At 42.7% G+C, this 16,248-nt stretch overlaps 1 protein-coding gene across 5 annotated transcripts in view; it reads left to right on the forward strand.

The window, feature by feature from the left end:
• The window catches only part of LOC147871784 (uncharacterized), a 209,322-nt gene that overhangs the window by 144,872 nt on the left and 48,202 nt on the right, over positions 1-16,248 (forward strand). Inside the window, exon 2 of one of the 5 annotated variants that reach the window (XR_015538314.1) lies at positions 103-566. The exons of the other annotated variants lie outside the window; for them this stretch is intronic. The gene's annotated coding sequence lies outside the window, so the exon portion shown is untranslated. Of the gene's footprint in view, positions 1-102; positions 567-16,248 lie in introns of those variants that run through there. 5 annotated transcript variants of the gene reach the window in all.

Below are 16,248 nucleotides of genomic sequence, written 5' to 3' on the forward strand. Positions count from 1 at the left end.
TTCTTTACTCATAAATCCGTGCGTAAAACTACAGCCTGTCCCCAGAATTGACCATTGTCCATGAAATCTGTCTTCTTGGTCACGTGATGCGTCTCTTTGCAGATTTAGCTTGGGGCAGTTGAACTTCCTTCTTGAACCCCTGAAAGGCGAACCGCACCCAACGGGCCCATTTAGCAGAGTGTCCGAAGCCAGTGACACCCGTAACCAAGAAATAAACCCACTTCAATCCTTCAAATGTAACTGAAAAATTCTTATTGACCGAGAAATTACTTTGCGTTGTGGTTGGTGCCTTAGCACGGGAATCAAAGTTGTGCGCCACAATCTTTAACCTTTAGCGTGCTACTTACGATATATATCGTTTAGGAACACGCGCCCCACTTGCTAAGAATTGGACACTATCGGTGGACTGAAGTCTCTGCAAAAGTTACATGATGTTCTCTCAATTGCAGTGTGGTTTAAAGGTGGAACTTTTCTCTGTTTCCATGGTAACGTAATGGCAATACTGTCCGGGGAAGTTTCTTTCGCTGTCTTGAGACTAGCTTTTGTGTGACGAGGAACTTCGTGATTTATCAGAGGCTTTCAGCCCGCGTCGTACGTTCAGGACGTGGCAGTGTTGCTAGGAACGAGGGCGCGCGGAGTGCGTGGAGCATCGGATGAAGGAGCTTCAAATTCCCGGATCCACCACAGAGAAGGACGGAGGAAAACCTCGAGATTAATATTGGTGAAGCAGGAGGTGGACGGATATGCATTGGCGGCATCTGGTATCAGCGGACGGGCTCTGCTACTGCAGCGAGTTATATCGTGAATAGCATGGAAGGCCTTAAGGCTGATCAATATACAACCAGGGGACAATGTCCTATTATTATTATTATTTAGTGTTCTGTCTGACGACAGGTCCATATGAACAGGATCCTTCCATCCTTTTCTCGGACTGGGACCTGTTCATATACGTTCTTGGCAGATGATCCAGAAGTGGTTTGCCATTGCCTTCTTCTGTGTGTGAATGGAGTAATTGTTGGGATGCCACGGAGGAAAACTCCGTGTTGCCTAGACCACGGCCTTGCCCAACACAAGTTATAAATTAGATGAATGTGTGAAGAAATCGGCTTATTTCTCAACCTTTGTCGTAGATCCTCGTCTGTTGCATGTTGGGTACTAACGAACAGAAACGCTTAACAGAAGCGTTGGACTGTTTGTGAGATGTTTAACGACGTTGCTTCGAAACCAGACGTTGTCTTGGCGTGAGATAGTAAGAGTAGATGCGGACTTGGAAGGTTACGGTCGTGTGCTATTAGTAATAACATTTATTCGATCTTCTAGACTGAGGAAAACAAAGGGGAAACTCTGTGAGGCTGTGGTAATCCGGCCAAGATTCGAACAGATTCATGAACGAAGTAGCTGTTTCTGGGATGCTTGTGGTGTTGGCTAATTGAAATAAACGTCCAGAACACCGCAGATGCTGACAGGATGGACGCGTGCGTGACCTGGACACGGGAAGTTAATGCAAACAGCTCGCTTGTTAAACGCGGACCCAGATAACTGTTTGAATGATTACATTTCAGATGTTAGGCCTTATTTTTAATGGTGTTACGTCTCTGTATAAGGGGCGGTATGATGACATTTGTGTTGTCTATTAAAGATCTTATGACCTAAAGCCGATGATTCTGCTTTATGTAGATTTTTCGCTGCGAGTTGCTCCATTGTCCATCTCCTTCGGTCTGTCTGTCTGCCTGTCTTAAGCAACGTGGGATATTCTGTGAAGCCTGCAGATTTCGCTGCCCCGTTCTGTTGCACGAAATCTTGTCCCAGGTCCCGCTTTAACCTTTCTCTTTGCGTACTAACAGCTGTCGGGTTATACGAGGGTCGCTCATTAAGTAATGCCCCACATTTTTTTCCTCAGAATATATTTATTCAAGATGGCTGAAATTTAGTGACAATATAAATCAATGTTTCCTTTACACATACTATTTTTCCACATAGTCCCCATCAACTTGTACGGTTTTACGCCAGCGTGGAACAAGTGCATGCATGCCTTGCCGGTACCAGCTCTTGTCCTGTGCACGTAGCCATGTCCTCACTGCTTGAATAACGCTCTCGTCATCTTCAAACCTTGTTCCGCGGATAGCATCTTTAAGTGGCCCAAAGAGATGGAGTCGGAGGGTGGATGGGGCAGCACCGTTCAACCAAATTTGGTGATTTCTTTCCGGGTTCTCGGACTTGTGTAAGGGCGTGCATTGTCATGCAGGAGCAAAATTTCTGCTGGATGCTTGTGAGGCCGAACTCGTCGGAAACGCTTCTTGAGGGTTTCAGGGTCCTGATGTACGCGTCTGAATTGATGGTCGCACCTCTTGGCATCACATCCACAAGAATGACCCCATCACTGTCCCAAAAGACAGTCATCATGACTTTTCCGGCGGAGGGAGTTGACTTGAATTTCTTCTTTCTCGGTGATAGAGGATGATGCCACTCCATTGACTGCCTTTTTGTCTCCGGCTCAAAGTGGTGTATCCAGGTTTCGTCACCTGTAATGATCCGGGACAGAAAGATCTCTCCCTCAGCATCAAAACGCTCCAACAATTCAGAAGAAATCATTTTCCTTTGAATCCTGTGGTCTGCTGTGAGACTTCGTGGAACCCATCTTGCGCACACCTTCGAATATGCAAGAGCCCGGATAATTGCAATTACAATTCCATTACTGACTGAAAGCTGTTGGGCCAATTGTCGAGTTGTGATGCGCCGATCCTCACGAATAATGGCATCCGCGCGGTTCAACATGTCTGGAGTGGTGGCTGTGGCAGGACGCCCAGAGCGCGGCAGATCACGGAGCTCGGTATCTTCACTTCCTGAAGCTTTAACTCTCTTAGCCCAGCGACCAACGGTGCTCCTATCGACTGCACAGCTTCCATACACAGCACACAAACGTTTATGAATGTTCACCACCGTTTCTTTTTCAGCAACAAGGAATTCAATTACAGCTCGTTGCTTGTAACGAGAGTCGTTCACAGACGCCATTTTAACAGTTCACTACAGCTCCGCTATCGGTTGGAATCATTTGAAACTCCGTACACGAACGCGGGAAACATCAAATCTCAAGCATGTAAAAGTGCACTTTTCTATCTTCATTATTGGCTGAGAAAAAAAATGTGGGGCATTACTTAATGAGCGACCCTCGTACATTTCACAATTAATAACGCTATATGTTTTTCACAAACTTATTACTAAGTAACTCCCTTGTATCAGATCACTTTTAAGTCATTTTAAACGCTTAAAATGATATCTTATCTCCTTTGTGGATATTTCCGTTCTTGTATTTAATTCATTTGGTTCCACGCCATAAACGCTCTCTCCAATGCAGTCCTAAGCAGATTCAGACTATAATTTGTAGTAGAATTAATAAATCAATACAAGTTCTTTACTGGAGCGTTTGCCAACAGCAAAAGTGTATGACAGGCAAACATTGTTTGAGATCCACAACACTAAAGGAGATTATTCAAACGAAACAAATTAAAACAGAATTAAACTAAAATATATGGAAAATGGAAAAGATTTTTTGTTTTTAACATCGGAGGTACACGAATACTAACAACGCCCATCTCGGAATGACACTTTATTTTGCCCTTAAAGAAATAAGAAATCAAAGATCGGTGTCGGTATCAACAGCTTGAAGACAAAACGTCATTACGTGAAACATGAAATTGGCCGATAATGACACGAATTATGTAATCAACCCTGAATAATGTTATTAGACTCGGTCAGTGTAAGATTGTTCCGTACAGCCAAGGCACACTTCAGCTTTTATCTGATTAAGGCGTTGTATAACATAACAAGTCTGCAGTGAAGGTAAAAAGCTCTGATGTCCTTAGTGACTGAGAATTTGCATAATCAATAATCAATAATAAAAATAATGTAATTAAGAAGGAAGCTGAGAATATCTTGAAATACAGCGAATGTGAAAAGTGAAAGCAAAAGTGATCCCAATAATTAGAGGGTCAACTGGAACTGTCTCCAGGTCACTCAGAAAACATTTGGCCCAACATCCCGGGCGAACACGACGTCAGGGAACTGCAGAAGACCGCCATTTTAGGATCTTCATAGATCATTCGAAAGACGCTGTCGTAAAATATGTAGTCATCGCTCGCAATAAAATTATACACGTATTAAGAACAAAATGTATTTCGGAAATAGCCACTGCGCTGTGTACCTCAGGGGCAAGGTTTGTCTCGGGTACATTGAAGTAAATGCCCTGTAAAGTGGGGAATGGATGGGATAATAATAATAATAAATTGGAACGACAGTAATGAAAAAAAGAAAATTTAATTCAGTGTGTAATAAAGAACAGATTAAATTCACGGAATGATGTTGTTAGTCGCTTCCCGTCCGGTTCCTATTAAAACGTAAATATTAAAGGATGGAAATTGCAATGAAGACGCACCCAGAAATGCACTGTGTGGAACTGAACCCAGGACTTGCAGGCGGCGAAACGTCTGGTGATTTAGAGTGCGCTCATGCAAGAGAGACGGGACACTCCGAAGCCACTCATGGTCTTAGGTCGCTGCGTCGAATGCGCCATTAGCTTCGTTCGTCATCGCCTCTTACCGACTTCATCTGAGGCGTTCGGCGCTGGCGAGACCCCACGCCGGCTTAAGCCACACCCACGGGAATCACCTGCAAGACAAATGTGAAAGGAAAGGCAACACGCTTGTTCCGAGTCACATGGCATTTACTCTCAACTGCTTTGTTTAAAGCAGGTTAATGCGTTAACATCTTTTTTGCATTTCGAGTGCGCAAATGGAAAGATGTAATATTATTTTAATTTTATTATGAAATTTCATAAAAAATGTGAAGTTAACTTGAAGATTTCTGTCTTCTGGGTTGTTGCGCCGTGTAGTCTGGTCGATGTTAACCAACGTTTCAGAGGTCATACTGCCTCCATCATCAGGGCGATGAGTATGAAGATTTCTGTCTTCTGGGTTGTTGCGCCGTGTAGTCTGGTCGATGTTTACCAACGTTTCGGAGGTCATACTGCCTCCGTCATCAGGGCGATGATTCAGCGCAACATCCCACAAGACAGAAATCTTCATACTCACCGCTGTGAAAACCTAAAATCTAACATGAAGTTAACTTAATTCTCCCAGAACTACACAGTTGTCATAAATTTTACACTATTCCACTGCTATGTGTAAGCGTTTCCTCATTCCAAGACGTACGATGTTGGTGGAAGATGAAATCCTCCAGATGCTGTCCCAGATAGCAACTCAGTTCGGTCTACAGACCTGTGACTCATACAGAAGGACCCTGTACCTCTAACAGACGAGTGTTAATGCAGTTACGTCTTTCAGAGTTATAAAAATCGAATGCTGGGAATAAAAAAGAGAAAACATCACTTTTGCCTGCGTCACTAACCCTTTAAAGTCCATGTGCCGTAACACATTTTAAATTGATGGGTTTGATATGATCCTCGGTGTAAACGGGGATTATTTACTTAAATAGCGTTAACCACTTGATCATTTACGTGGACAGGCGTTGTTTTTCTATTTGTGTTTGCTGCAGGGGATTTATTATTACGTGTTAGGTGAGCAGCGACTTGAAACGGGGAAAGAAATTTTCAAATTAAACATTCTTAAATTAATTTTGGGAATGAAAGAGGAGAGACGATCGAACTGTGTATGAAACGAAACATAACTGCTTGAAAAATGGAAGAATTGAGCGTCACTGTTCTGACATTATCCTCGGAATTTCTTCAAAGTGATTCATGTCAGGACTGAGGCGCTGTTGCAGTGAGGGGGGGGGCACAGAACCACAAAATCATGTTTTCGTAGAGCCGAGGAACGCTGAATGCATGCCTAAGACCCGGTTGGAGAATTCACGGCAATTAAGAAAATTTACGGTTTATTTAGTAAATCTGTATTCAGTTGTACGTGTTTTGTTAATTTCAAAGTAACAGATTCAAGGATAATGGGGCGGGGACCCAGTAGATGGCTTACTTTGTACGTAATTGTAATCATTTGCTGTACGGTCCTGCATTCGGACAACTAAATACTCAGCCTATTATAAATACGAAGGATTTGATATAGGCTTTGAAGGTATAAATTATTTATCAATTAAATGATTTTGTAATTATGTAATTATTAAATATGAAATGTTAATTTGTCAGGAAACTTATTGCTAGTATTTATGGACGCTTTCATTAACTCAAACTGCATTGGAAAGATTTTGTCGTGGTACTATCCCGGCATTTTCCTGAGGGAACTGAGGAAAACAACGAAAATCGTCTCTTAGGGCCGATATTTAAACCCAGGACCACCGGAATATGAAGCAGGAGTGCTAACCACTCCACAGCGACGTTCGGTGTCAAACGTTTCATTGTGGTACTAGTTCTCCGATGGGACCGCAGGAATGTGACTTAAGGCTTTGACCGGGATGTTCTTTTGTTAAATCTTATGTGGTACCGCCTGATTCGACTTCTAATGGTGAGGTGAAGTGTTTTCTTCGCGGTACGGTCTGGATTCGTAAATATTATGAAGACGATCTTCGGCTTCAAAGGGTTAAACAAGCGAAATCGTTATCGTTAAGCATTTTACTAATATAGGAAGCTGAATCAAATGAAATTGCGGAATTGCGTTTTCCCCGCAGACAAAAGTATGCCCCAAAAAGGCATAATTAAATTCCGATTTAATTTCTAGTCGTAATTATTTTTAAGGTTAGCCAAAACACTGTTGCGAATGAGAAACGTAATTGACCTAATTACGTTTCAACGGAGGCTCCGAAATGCGAGGAACGATTGAACTACTTACTAAAGCAAAATTAACTTCATTCCGACTAGTCGTACAGACCTCACAATAATTTTTGTGGCACTCCATTACGTCCGAACATTATAGAACTTACAAAAAAATATCTTGAACCGAGCTGAAATTGTAGGATCCGCCAATATTACACAAAAAAATCGCAGATTGCAAACCTTGGGTTAGCAGCAGATGTCAGCTGCGTGTGGGAACGAATTCGTTGTCGCCTGGGGCAGGTTCCGGTCCAACGACTTTAGTCTCAGCTGGCCTATACATTCAGCATCGTTCTTGCGATATATCAACTGCGTCCGTGTCTCACCGAAGCCTTTGAACCCAGATTGTAGCGACTGTTCTGTCAGGAATTCTCGACGCAGGTCGCCGTCTCCCGCGTCCGCCACTGCTCCAAAAAGGCGCGTCTCTAAGCGACGTTCAGTAAGTGTGTTTACGCTAAACTAAGTTAAGGTGAATAACAGCGGAAACTTCGTTTCGACGCCACGCGTCGTCGCACAGTCTTCTCGCATTACCCTTCAATTTTGTTCGAAGTGAGTAATGTCACCCATACCTGACCGTCACTTCTCACGTCATTAAACAATTTTTATCAGAGTGAGTCACCACGTCATTCGAAACGGTGGCCTTCAGACGCTGTTAAACAAGGAGGTTACTCTGGATTTGTATTCTGGAGGGGGCTAGTCTCCCGTTTAAGCACGCCTAAAACTGAGTTGACTGCAGATGTTCGTGATAATTATAGCTGTCTTTGAGCAAATGCTGGACCAGTAACCTGAAGTTTGTCTGGATCGATTTCTTCCAAATCATTGCCTGATTTTTGTTACGTAAATTTCTTTCCATTTTATTCGACTTTATATGGAACTAAATTTAACAGACGAAACAATTTTATTAAATATTTGGGAATCGATTACAAATCGTTCATGATAAATGTAAAGCGACTTAAGTTTTAATTTCGGATTCAGATTTATTTTCCTTCGAAATGCGTGCTTGGAGAAAATATATATTCCTTCTGTCGACAGTTTTTGGAAATGAGGTTTTTAATTTATTATTGTCTAACTTTAATGACAGTTATTGGTCGACTGAATCATCCTGTTGACACAAATTTCAATTTGTGCGTTGTTAAAACAAGTCATAAATCCGTGATATTGGGAGCGGCCAACATCAAAGCCTGTACGGGCAACATATTGAACATCTGCTGTCCCCTGTTACGCAAACAGCGCATTTCTGCGTCTGTTTTCATGGCTACTGATGATTGAACGCCAGTCGGACACACCTCACATATGTCCGGTTTATAGTTTCCAAGCATTTAAACTTACCTTTACATTCAGGTCTTATTCGTAATTCCACCAAACTTCGAAAAGTGATGTGTCGCGTCTTGCCAAATTTCCAACTAGCCAATTTCAATATTTAATCTGAAAGCAACCTCTGACCTATACCGGGCGTTGCCTTTACTCCCGAGTACACGCTATCGGCTGGTTTGATCATTAATCTCAAAAGAAATGAAAATAATTTATCAGCAGTGTTTTAGAGAAGCTGCAAGTCGATTGGATTTGCTTCAAGACTGAATTTCGAAAATAGGGGAAGGCAGCGAAGTTCAGGTGCCACCATTTCTCCTACACTGACGTCGTACGAATAAACCAAGATTTTCTTTTCTCTACCCTCGACATTTTAGGCCTTCTCGTGTTGTGAAGATTCCAGAGAAAATAATCTGCGAAACGAGTGTTTTTAAGAAACCCAGGAAAATTTGTTGTTTCTATCAGAGTAGACCCCGTTGGTGAGCCCCTAACAGTGAGGATAACCACTTTAGAGTCGCAACGTTTCGGACAAAGTTCGTGGAAATAATACTTAAAAATTCAGTTCCTACCTTAGGGTCAATACGACGTCTGTCCCATACCAAAATAAGACCTACTGGTCGATGCTATTTGGGAATATATTATGATGGTCGCACGAAACCCCGTAGATGTTGATTTAGCAAAGCAGGTGACGTACAATGGACCTGGTGTTAAACGTAGAAACTTACGATTATAGCGTAATCTTCTGAAGTGCCATAATTTGAGATGTGCTTGCAAAATTTTAAGTCGTACCGGCTGTTCTGACGCTCTGATAAGAGAAAACTTTCAAGATTTTTTACATCAGAAAGTAATACAGACAGAAAATGTTCTCTGGTGGTGCTTACGAAATCAAGCTGATTTGCATAAATGAGACGAAGGGCGAGGTGTGTGCGCCATTAGCATGTCACAGAGTTCATTTTGACATTTCCTCACAGTGCGCAGTCAATATAAATTTTCATTTGGGGCAAAGCCGTCCCTGACCTTATAATAAGCTCAGTGAGCAGTCAGCTATGCGCAAGACACTTTACTTAAGCCAGAAACTGAGATTAAGAATGCATGAAGACTTACCTCGACCAACCCTACTCATGGAGATGGCGGTGGAAGCTTATCAACGCTTCAGATCTCCCTGCTGCCTCCATCATCAGGGCGATATGAAATTTAGAGCATCTGAAACTTTGGTAAAACTCTACGAGACTACACGGCGCAACAACCCAGAAGACAGCCATCTTCAGACTCACCGCCAAGATAACCACAATTCATACAAACCCACACATCTTCTCTGACATATCCACCTCATTACTGAGGTTAAACTCTGTGTTGTGTTTAATTAAAACTGGGCATCAGCCAGTGTTATCATCACGGGAGATCTGACTGTGAAGAATGTGGCTCGCCATATCTGGCCTCTATCTCGAGCCCTCGTATGGAAAATGGTGGTCAGGAAAAAGTACTAACGGGCACGGTTAATGCAAGCGTCTTCAAGTTCGGGTAGCATCGGGCAGTCCATGTTTTTCGAAATTCAACACTGCTGTCAATTTTGTACGAGTCATTTTGATGACTTTATTTCTTTTAGCATAATTCACATAGATGGTGCGAAACCCCTTTTCCGACGTCCGTCCGTCTCTGATGAGCCAATTTCTGACAATAAATTCGATCTTCTTCGAAACTTTGTCCAATAAAACGCATGATGCTGTTTTTTGTCGTTACAGCTGGCAAATCGTACGTTCTAAGTTGTGTCAAATGAACCTGCTTTCTACATTTTAAATTCTTCTTCGTTTCTTTCTCGATGATCCTCTTCGCCGTGAGAATCTTACTTCCTTCAGCTTTCCTTTACGACTTTGGAGCCTGGTTTATTTATTGCATCTTTTACGGGCAAAATCTTTCTGAATATCTTTCCAACATGGCCGCCACTATTTTCCACTGCCTGCGAATTGCCATGTTCGAGAATCTTGTTCCTCCTGTTGTCTCTGCTCTCCTCGCGTCATCAACGGAACCGGAATCAAGGCCACAAAAAAATAAAATCTTGGTTTATTGGAAAGATGCCAGTGCAGGAGAATTGGTGGCACCTGAATTTCGCGGCCTCTCCCTGTTTTCGAAATCCAGTCTTGAAGAAAATCCAATCGACCTGCAGTTTTAGCCGCCAGCAGAGACACCGCCAAGTTTTCGACAGTCCAGGAGCCCCTGTCGCTTTGCTTCCCCTTGAATGTCGGCATCCTGCGATAAACACGTAAAAGTTACGTAATTACCATACGCCCCGCGGAAAATGTCCGGAGCCAACTTGGTAAGAGAGCGGTCTGACAATCTGTGACTGTGATTGTATTTTAACAGCGTCTTGTTTATAAAGCGATGAAACTAGGAAACATTCGTGGAGCCAATGAAATTAGCGGGTGCTGTGCTCTGAGGAAGCAACTATTGAATAGGAATGACTGAGGACAAGGACGAATGTAGCATCTAGGCTCAGGGCGGTATCGACCTACGCTGCCTGTGATCTGACAAGGAGAACAGTGGTCCTAAATGCCACGACGTACCTGCTACCTTTATAAATAAAATACGATTGTCCGATATTCAACTTAGTGGCGAACATTCTACTCATTTATATCGCACAAATGTGTAGGTAGAGGGAAAGCTACGTAGTTGGGGCAGACGTGCATGGAGGTTTTGCTGAACAAGTGGCTATTTTTTTTAAAAAAATTCTACGTTTTCTGTCAATATTTGTTTTTAAAAAGTGCTCCACGTCACCGAAGCTGCCAGTGTTGTACCTGAGCAAACAGACCGCTAATGAATGAGACGAACGTGGAGCGGCGTAAGACGGCTCAGCGTTGCTTATTCGACGACATTTAGAATAGAACGTGGCTGTTACGTGCTGTCGCGAGAACCTGTCATTCATTTGGACTTAAATTTATTTAAAAATGATGTACCAGGATTTTTCTGCCTGTTTTGGATCACAACTTGTCTACATGTTGATCGGAACTTGGTGTCCTTTTGATGTATTGTTTTTTAATACAATCAGCGTAGAATTTTCCAAAGAATTTGAAAATTGCACTGTAAAATGCCAAGTATAATATAATCAGCATACGAAATCTGATCTTGTTCCTTTAAAGCGTTATAAAATGTATGCATCTCGTCTAAAATTCTAATTATGGAGATAGGGTTGAAGGCGATACCGAGATTTTGTGACTACGGTAATGAACATTCTGTTCTCATATAATAGGTGAGTTGTTGGTCAGCATTTTAGGTGTGAGTCTTTCCTTTTGAGGCATTATTCAGTACTCGGAAACGGTTATTACTTGCTTTTAGTCGTAGTGCGCTTTGTCGTTATGCGAAGATTTTCTTTTGGCACTACCTGAATTAAGTCCGTTGCATACAGCTGTTAATTCAAAACTAAGCCCTTAAGGTAGTCTATCACCAAGGTTCTGCAGTAACCACTGTCATTAACGTCTGAAACAGAAGAAATAAGTGGTTTTTTTCGAAATATTAAAATAGTAGAGCTGTTTGAAAGTTGCTCGTTATCGCAAGTAACAACCAAATAGGCCACACGTCAACTTGTTCCTCGCTTGTTCTGAAACAGACTGATATTTCATAATGATTCTCTTCGTTACGGATTCATAAGCTGGTCAAAGTGAAAATTACTCGTGCAGAAGGACCACAAAATGTAAGCAGTAAGCCGCTTTAATGCAGGTACGGAGTAGTTTGCTTTGTCAGTGGTTTCAGATCAATCCCTTTAAATTAATCTATATTTGTTAGATCAAACTGCTCTGAAATGTGTTCGGATACAGGAATCTCTTACATATGGAGGCAGGTTCTAACTGCCTGGTATTGTGACGTCGATCCCTTGTCACAAAAGCACGTTAAGGATGAAGGGAAGGTTTCCACATGTGGAGGGTGGCTGTAATTATTTGAATAGTTGCAGACAGCTTGCGAGCGGTGATATTGAAATGTGGGGTCCTCTACTATAAGATGTTTAGTGAATTAGAATTTGTATCAACAACTAACGCAATTCTGGCCGAGGTAACTCGTGAGGATCGAAGGTGGGCGGAACTGCCTCTGGAGTACAGAGCGACGAATGGACCCTAATTTAAAGCCTGAAACGCTACTTAACGTGATGGAAAGTGTTTACAGTTTAAGTGCAAGCCACATTGAGGTAAATGGGTTCTCAAAACTAGGACGAACTAGACCGGGTTCGTAATTTAGTATTCCAACTCAGAAGAATTTCGTTTCGGTGACAATGATGACAAAAGATTTTGTGTTCCACGTCAACCAAATGAATTCTTAGCTTCCATCGTCGTCCTTGAGGTCATCTGCCCGTTAACAGAGGCTTTACTCAACTGTCTTTTGACGAATCTAAGATCAGAACAGTCATTTATTTTATTTTAAATGTAGAAATCATTCAAAGCTGCAGCAGGTAAGAGGTGTCGACCGCTCGTGATGGAATTAACACTGGTCTATCGTTACGCTTGAAGTATTTTCGTTGCAACAATAACACGTGAAGCCCCCCAGCTCTTTGTTTAGCTGAACGACAATCGCATTTCCGGTGCGTTCGTCCTTGCAGCACGTTCTTTTTAAACAATCAGCCGTAATTTTGTTTGGAAACTTTTCCAATTTCAGTCAAACAACTGTAGGTGTTAATAATGTTGTTGTTAATTTGCGATTCATAAATTGTAAAATATATCTAGATCATTCCAAGCCTCAGAATCTCTTAACTGTCGCTCTTAGTCGTAACGAAAGTTTCAATTTTCTTTAACGCGTTTTTAAACTACTCGAAATGCATTGTGGGAAAATTCTCTTCGCCCGCCGCACCTAGAGCGACGCTTGGAGGCCAACAGTGGGTAGGTGGAGGTCTACTTCCGATGTTCAAGGGCGTGGAGTTCACCTCCTCTCGTTCGCACAACTTACGCCATGGTGCTTAGAAGCTTTTGTCCTCGCCCCCTCACATGCATCGAGATGTCATTAAATAATGCATATGTTACAATAAGACTAAAACCTGCTGTAACATATGTACCTTACCCTACGGCCAATATATCCATCTTATGTATAAAAACCAATGTTTCCTTGCATTAAGCTGTCCGTGTGCCGTGTACTTATATTTCCAAGAGTCTAATTAAGGCTGGCACCAGGGGTATATATAAACTCCAACGTCAAAAGGTCGGCCCAATTAATGGACAATGTTTTGTGTGGCTGTTACACTTTTGCACGCAGATGTGGAGTCATTATAAGCTACCTTAAATTTTTGTCCGCTGTCGACGAAATAAAGCAATTACCAATGAGATTTCCTTTCTAGCAGTTCCATCGCGTCCTCTCGACCATGTAGCCGAAAGCTAAGCCTTTCCAGTGGTCTCTGGTTGTTTTTTTTTTATTTATTTTCAGGGAACATGGATTTTCCCCCAGAGAAATGCTTTGGTCCAGTTAGGCTTGGTTACTCTGCCCCTAACATTCGGCTGCAACTGCGCATGCCCGTTACAGATAAAATACGCAATGTAACACGGGAATAAATTAGGCTCTCCCTCGCGTTTAGACTACCGGGCACACACGCACAGTTTCCCCCCCCCCCTTGATCCAGGCAACCCTCGAACAAAGGCACTAACGCCAGTTACTTTCAGACTTGCAGTAAACTTACTGGCACCAGTGCACGATGTTCAACTTCTTACAAGTGAAACATTAGGAGATTGGGCGGGGGGGTTGAACCGGAGGGTGAGTTGAAAAAGTTGCTGAAAGGTTCAGGAGACGGTCGACAAGAAGGTATTGAATACTATGAATAACTTTGCGATTAGTCCCAAGGTACCAGTATACCGTGCAAGTTTGTGGAACTCTGGCGTGTGCGGAATCCAGACAGCAAACCGCTGTGGATCAGGAGTTCAGTCGCTTCTCTCCCTCCCCCGTGATACGAGCAGTTTCCTGTACCCTGGCGTTATTTCTGAACTAGACTAACACGCTTCTAGTTTTGGAGGAGAACAGAAGTTTTGTTGATACAAGAAGCGAATTGATGTGTTACGTTGTCACACGAGGTCAGTCGACTCCGGCCTGTTCTTGGAATCTAGTTCGGATACTTATTTATTTTATTATTTATTTAGTGTTCTGTCTGACGACAGGTCCATATGAACAGGATCCTTCCAACCTTTTCTCGGACTGGGACCTGTTCATATACGTTCTTGGCAGATGATCCAGAAGTGGTTTGCCATTGCCTTCTTCTGTGTGTGAATGGAGTAATTGTTGGGATGCCACGGAGGAAAACTCCGTGTTGCCTAGACCACGGCCTTGCCCAACACAAGTTATAAATTCGGGCACCGCCGGGAATCGAACCCGAGACCCCAGGATTACAAGGCCAGCGTTCTAACCGCTAGACCACCTCATCTTATTATTATTTAGTGTTCTGTCTGACGACAGGTCCATATGAACAGGATCCTTCCATCCTTTTCTCTTCTCGGACTGGGACCTGTTCATATACGTTCTTGGCAGATGATCCAGAAGTGGTTTGCCATTGCCTTCTTCTGTGTGTGAATGGAGTAATTGTTGGGATGCCACGGAGGAAAACTCCGTGTTGCCTAGACCACGGCCTTGCCCAACATAAGTTGAGTGCACTGTTTCGAGCGTCCCTCATTTTAGTCTGTTTTTGTCCGCAGTTTTTATTAATTTATGCAGTCAATTGCCCTCTGACATAATTATCTTTTAGGTAACATCTCACAGAGCGAGAGCGGTAGAAGGACGTAAGTACCAAGTTCTTTCTTTCCTGGACTTACGAATGACTGCCTTAGTTTTACGTGAAGGAGGGAAAATCCTTAAATCAGAATTTCCCGTTTGTGACTTCTGAAATCCTCCGTCTAGGAGTCTTAAGGCCTTTAGGAATTTTCGGACTTTTCGTTTAAAAGGAAAATCAGTCGGTGTCGATTCTTGTCTGTGCAAGGAGAGAGGTTGTACGATACATGACAACGCTGTGTTAATTGTAGATGTTATGAATTTTTGATGTCATAGGATGGAGGAAGGAAAATGAAGTGGTGGAGCCTTATCACGAGGTACTAGCCCAGTAAAAAAAAATGAAGGGGCTGAGGAAAACCACGAACAGTTCCGGTCGGGACCGGCGGTGCGGCTTGCGAGATTGCAGCTGTTTCGCTGTGGTTTCCTTTGCCCCAGCGAAAATCGGCGGAACTGGAATCAGACGTAGCCCGTGTTCATAAAGCAGTTGGGTAGTTTGTTATTGAGTTAGAGTAAACGTGAATAGAAATTAAGCGACGGATATGCTGGGGTCCCTCTAAGTCAATTACGAAATGGGACCGCGGCCCCTGCTTCTGCAAACGTCTGCAGCTTTCTACGCGACGCACGAAGAAATTGTGTTTCAGGAAACAGAATGGAGTGTCGTAAACAGAACAGGAATGACATTTAAGTGAAAATTCTGCTTCCCGGCCTTTAATTATCAATGATCTATGCAATAGGCTAGGTCTGTCTCACTTATTGATTTTTTTGTTGTTGAATTTGGGGCGTATTTATCGACCGTGTATTGCGGAATTATGTGATGCAATGGAAGAAATAGGGAAGGAAGCGTTACCGGTCTAATTAAAAATACTATCCCAGCATTGGCCTGGAGGGAATGAGGAACGCCACGAAAAGCCACTCGAGGTAGGCTTGTGCATTTTGCGGACGGAGATTTGATGTCGGATCTCTCGAGTAGGAGGCATATGACTGCAAACCATTCGGTCAAGACCTTCAGCTGTTTAATCTTATAGTTCTTTTAAATTAACTGTGTTGCTTTAAAGTGTGTCCCTCGTCGTTTGGATTTTGACGCTGTCCTGTCCTGTAAGCATTTCGTTGCCGTGAGAATCTCAGCTCGCAATCAACTAAGTAGCTATTTGACTGCACACTGGGCGCACAGTGGACAGTTCTCCTTCTTGCAGCCTCAGACTTTCATTTAAGACTTAACTATGTCGAACAAATCTCGGTTAGTACGCCTAATCTAATTACAAGCTTTTCGGTGTTTCCTTGGCTGATTTAGGCCATCGCATTTTTATAGGACAAACAGCTGTCATTGCCCACCGCTGTTCTGTTGTTTGTAAAGCGGAAGTCACGACTCAAAATTTTATAAAACTGGTCATCGGGAGAACCCAGTCCTGGAAATCTCATAATAAACAATCATTTTGATTCTG

This window comes from Zootermopsis nevadensis, unplaced genomic scaffold (assembly GCF_977971745.1).
Source record: "Zootermopsis nevadensis isolate Lab colony 2312 unplaced genomic scaffold, Znev_1.0 Znev_ptg000039l, whole genome shotgun sequence".
NCBI lineage: Eukaryota > Metazoa > Arthropoda > Insecta > Blattodea > Termopsidae > Zootermopsis > Zootermopsis nevadensis.